This window comes from Apium graveolens, chromosome 10, assembly GCF_009905375.1.
Source record: "Apium graveolens cultivar Ventura chromosome 10, ASM990537v1, whole genome shotgun sequence".
In the NCBI taxonomy this organism is placed as follows: Eukaryota; Viridiplantae; Streptophyta; class Magnoliopsida; order Apiales; family Apiaceae; genus Apium; species Apium graveolens.
Window position 1 is genome coordinate 152,494,425 of NC_133656.1, and position 6,000 is coordinate 152,500,424.

Genomic DNA, 6,000 nt, shown 5'->3' on the forward strand with positions numbered 1-6,000 from the left:
AAAATCCTTTTTTATTAGGTGGGATGAGGTAGGATGAGGTGTGAATTTTTACTTCACATATTTTTTGTTTTATATTCAGTATTGTGCTATTTTAATACAAAATATAAAGTATCATTAAAATGAATTTTTTTAATTTTTATTCTATAATATAAGTATAAAATAAGACATAGTAAACCATTGAACTTGCTTTTAGACTTGACGTATTTTATTTTTAACTGGTTGGTGAATAATACGAGATCTTGAACCTCTTTAATGCTATATCTTTAGATTCAGGATCTTAAAGGTTGTTATGCCTGAAATTTGATATAAACATTATTCGGGTCAAAACCGGGTCAATTGAGACTAATTGGGAATTTGTATCTAAAATTAAGGAGTAGATAAAATAAGCCTTCCTCGCTTTTCTCGTTGAAGAAGGAAGAAGGCGCTCCTCCTATCCACAGATGAACGCGCCCTTATGCGTGAAAGGAACTATTAAAATAATGACACAAAAGATGAAGGCGCGCCCTGTCAAGATGGGGAAGGCGCGCCTGGTTGCTGGACAAAAGGCTTTGAATAGTTCTTCATAAGTTGGCTCCTAAACCTGTGGAGAGTATGAGGGCGCGCCCTAAGAAGAAGAATGACTTGGGTGAGGCTTTAACATGGTTACTTGGACGGCTTTTTTGGATGATTCAAGGAAGAAGGAGATTATTATTACTAACGTATTTGTTGCAGGTCTCTATTGAGGAACTCCTTCCTTTAATGCAAACACAGGAAGGCGGTGTCCGTGGTCAGAGACCTCCAGGGATATACCTGGACATAAGGCCTCCTCCTGTAGTCAATGAGTGTCCTCATTGAGGATGTGGGTTTAATTCTGGTGTGTGCTTTGGGAGCTCTGTCTCTGAAGTCAACGGGTGTCCTTGTTGGGAGACTTCGGAGTATCCTGCACTTTGCACCCAAAAACTTGGGATCACTTGTCCTATAATCCGGTAGGGGCTCCTTATTCGGGGGACAAGGATGCGTCCAACATTTGGGGTGAACCACGACTATACCTGCGTCCACGGACTAGAGAAACAGCTGGTAGCGGAGGGTTATCCTTGGCCAGGGAGATGCAATATCCGTGAAGTCTCGAAGCCGTGGACGAGCCTTGGGCCTTTGGGGTTGGGCCTCATCGGCGGACATTCTTAAAACTAGTAGAAGACGGTTTCCAGTAGGTTTCCTACTGGGCCTTGGGACAAGAGATCTAAGCCCATTAAGTTTATTGTTCCCCAAGAACTACGTTGGATTGATTCCTTATAAATAGGTATACGTAGGTAAATTGTAAGGGGTGAGAAGCGAGAGCGCAAAGAGCCACCACTAACCCTAAGTAATCTCAGCCGCCAATAATCACAAACACCAACCATTGTTCATAAAATCTGACGATTACTGTTCACGTTTTCCGACGAAGAACCACTGTCACAGATCTTGTTTCCGGCTACAAACCTCAAACTTTGTTGTTACAAAATTCCCCCGTCAACAAAGGTTAATAACAAATTCTAATAAGATTCATCGATTATTTACTCGGTACCAGTCTCACTTTTAAAACATTCACAATGGCATCATTGCCATTCGTCATCCCCAAAATTATATTAAAAATAGTAACTTAAAAAAAAATCATACTCCCAATCCCCATCTCTTGTCTATATTTTTCTATTAATTCTTCCTCCAACCTTTTTTCACAACTTTAACCGCTATATAATATACGCCAACATGATTATAAAATTAATAAGACATTTTATTCATGGGTTGAAATGACTAATTTGCCCATATATCTAATGCTTATTAAAAAAATTAGTTGTCGATCGTAATCAAACTCGACTTTATACATTCACATATAAATGTTCATACCATCACACCATATTGTCACATATGATCTTAATAATAAATCATAATATGTGAGTATCGTAAATAATAAAATATTTTAGTGTTTGCTTCAAACATAACTATTATAATATTTGTATCGTTAATTTTAAAAAATTGAATTTATCTATCTATCTATGTGCCTATTTATCCATTAGCTATCGGTTATATTATTAGTAGCAAAATATAGGGTTTTAATTAGTTAGATATTTTATTCACGTACAATGACAAATTTTTCGTTATGTCTATTATATTACTCCTTTCGTCCCAATTTATCTGTCTTTTTTGACTTTTGATGGTCAAATTGACTCAACTTTGACCGTAAATAAAAACTCATTCTTTAATTATTTAAAAAACTAAAAAATAAATATTAAAGTAGATTAAATATACTTTCTGATAATATAATTTTTATAAATATTTTTGATAATGTACTATGTGGAATATGTTGTCAAAATTGAGTCAATTTGACCACAAAAATTCAAACAAGGCAGATAAATTGGGACAGATGGAGTATAAAACTAGCTATTAATTTGTACAACTTAATAAGATTATTGTCATTTTTACGGTCAATATTAAAATTATAGCTATAAATTATTATTGATTTTAATAATAATTTAACTTATAAACTAAAAATTTTTAACCATTTTTTTGTATTCTTGTAACTAATATGCTAAATTCCTCGGTTGTGCAATTTGATATAATTTATCCCAACGTATATAATAAATACGAAAAAGAAATTATTAGTAAAGATACGAGAGATTGAATGAAACATATTATTTTTATAATTATTATCAAACCGGGGATAATTTAGTTTATAAAAGCGCTATGTAACGATATCAAATTATTAGACAAATATGAATTAATTCATAGTGTTATATACAAAATTCCAAAAATATACAAACAATTTTGGATGCAATAAAAATTAGAAAAAATATGAATTTTTGAACTTGTATATAATTTTTTGTGAAATAATCACGGAGAATGTTAAATACATAACATATGTAAGGAAAGTTGATATTGATGTGTCGTTCTAAAAAAACAACGATTAATATAACATTACGTTAGTCTATATATTAGCAAAAATAGTGTGCAACCTGTATTAACACGATAACACACGATAACATATTTTGTATATATCTCATGAATAAAGACATGTCTATATTTGGTAACTAAACGTGGTTATAATAAATTTAACAAATGTTCAGATATTTTAACACGATAACGCTAAAGTTGAACTAGGACATTGTTGATTTCAAGTACAACAAGTTTCAGTCATCTCGCGCAAATAGATATCATACCTTAACAAATTACAATGAACATGACCCATCTTTAACTCATATATCACATATAACCAAGATATTTTTAATCACCGAAATTATCAAATTCGAAAAAAAATATTATAAATATTGCAAGACATACCATCACTCAACAATGTAAATAACCATAAAGTATAAACTGCTTGAAGTGGTTGTTTTCGGGGAAATAATGCATTTTATTTCTAACAAACTCGTGCAACTGAAACTTTAAAAATTATATATACTGTATTCCGAAACATTTTTTAAAAACGGTTCGTGTCTCACACGGACTATTATGTTAATTATTTTATTATTTATCATTCCACTATTACATTAAACTTGTATAAAAAACATAAAATGGGGGAATGAATAGCAAGTCCCCAGATACGGGGACTCAACTGCTTGCCCCAAAAATATCCCCTAAAATGAGGAACAAATGTATGATGATATTTTAGCCAAAATTAGTTTCCTAAATTATTGGGAGTGGCGGATAGACGGGGAATGAAATGTAAATGCTCTTTTATGAACAAACAAGGTCGCAAATAGAAGAATTGAGGCCTTATGAGACCTTCAACATTCTTAAACTAAATATTTATTAAAAAGAAATTACTCTTTTCCTATACAAAAGGTTGCATGTTGGCATAGTGCCATCTTCAAGATCATTGACTCGTATAAAAATATACTTAAACCTGATTTTCCAGACTTTTGATTCTTATTCAGATAGGAGTAGAAAGAAGGAGATCTATATAGTTAAAAATCACGTAATTTTTAACTAGATAGACATAACACATGTTCATACACATAACTTTACAAAAATCATTAATTTCCCTACGATTTAAGCAATTCTAGTATTGTTAAGCCATTAACACTATGTTTGGTAGGAAGGAATGATTTTGTTTTGGAATGGAATGAATGTTTGAATGGAATGGCAAGAGAATTGAAATAGGATTGAATGGAATGATGATTCAAGGTTTGTTTGGTTCAACATTTTCTCCCCCGGAATGAAATGGATCATTCCATTCATTTTGAGTTATTTTTTTGGTTACTCGAAGGAATGGAATGGTTATCAAAATTTTCAATTGTTTGAGCATAATCATTTTATCTGTAAAATTATTATTTTTAAATTAAAAAAAATAATATCCAGTAATACACAATAAATTAAAATATAAATAGAACAAATACTATAATATAGATTCGAAAGTTAACCAGAAGGTGTAAAATTTCTAGGTCCAAAATAACGTCAAATCATTGTCCTCGTGCACAACATAAATAAGAATTATTTTTAAACACTAATTAATCACACGTTTCTAAAAAGAAAATGAAGGAAATTTTCAACACTATTTGATCTCAAATCTCATTATCTATAATAGCGTTAACAAATACAATTTTTTCCTCGGCAGCTGCTGTAAAAAAAAGGATCATCAAATCTTCATCCTTGGCTGTCTTTTTTGCAACCTGGAGTTTCTGCAAAACTTGAAGATTTGGAATCTTTAAAAGTTCTTCATTCAACTGCTTTTTTCAGTATCATATCTTCTTCTGCCGCAATTAGTAATTTGGTTGAAGCCTCAAACTGATTAGCAATCCTATCTGAAGCAACGTAGACAACTTCCAATAATGAATCTACATTTCTTTTTTTTCGCTTCTTGCTTGTTGACTCATCTGAATGCGTGCTTCATTGCATGTCCTCCTGTAGAGATAATTTATCAGCAGTTTCTCTGTTGAGTTCCTCTACCACATCTTCCAGATTTTCAGCCACATTTCGTTGCTCTATCTTTCCCAAAGATAATAGAGAGCTCTTTGAAGTATGGCAAAAGAGTACTCTTCCATTTAGCTGCTCCTAGATGAACCTGCACAATTGTAACAGAAGAATTTGATTAGTGTACAAAAAGTAGCTTCTTTGCTTCCTTTAATAGTTCATATTTTTAATTTCATTATGTAGCGAACTACTGTTCATAGCCATTGATCTGATAAGATACTAGTCAGTTGTTCACTTAATATTGACGACAACCTCTAACAGTTCTCAACAATAAACTACCTTGTTCAGATCACCAACTAAACATTATTCTGAAAGACAATATTAGTATATCAAGACACATCTCAAACCACCCAAGCAGCAGAAGACCTTGTGTGCAATTTCAATTTAAACTTTCGGTATGAAATTGTAAAGGAAAATGCTATAGATATTATTTTAGGATGGCTGAGTGTTAGATATTTTAGTGTAATTGGATTAACTAGTTGACCAATGTGATTGTAATATTTCATCAAACAAGTCGGGAGAGTGCGGAGTGCATGCTTGTTTGAGTTTATTATGATTTTCGGTATTGGCGGGGGTTGGTGTTAATGTGAAAAGACATGTCTTTTAGACACAACCGCATACCTCAAAGGATGTGTCTTAGGACATGTCTTTTGGACATGTATGGATGTGTCTTAGGACATGTCTTTTGGACATGTACGGATGTGTCTTCGGACATGTCTTTTGGACATGTATGGATGTGTCTTAGGACATGTCTTTTGGACATGCCTTTTGGACATGTATGGACATGTCTTAGGACATGTCTTTTGGACACCTATATAATACTTGCAACAGATTTGGTCATTAATATAGAAAAAAATAAAAGGTTTGTTGTTGAATTCACACAAAATACATCATTCTCTGTTCTTATATTCTGATTTTATCCGGTTGAAAAGTTTGGATAACCACCAAACTGTTTCAATCTGAAATTGTTTGTCAAGACTTCAGAATAATCCAAGTTATCCTCCATTTTTCTACAACAAAGATTCAAACAAATTTGTTTTCTGAAGATGGCGAACAACGAATCTGTAAAAGACA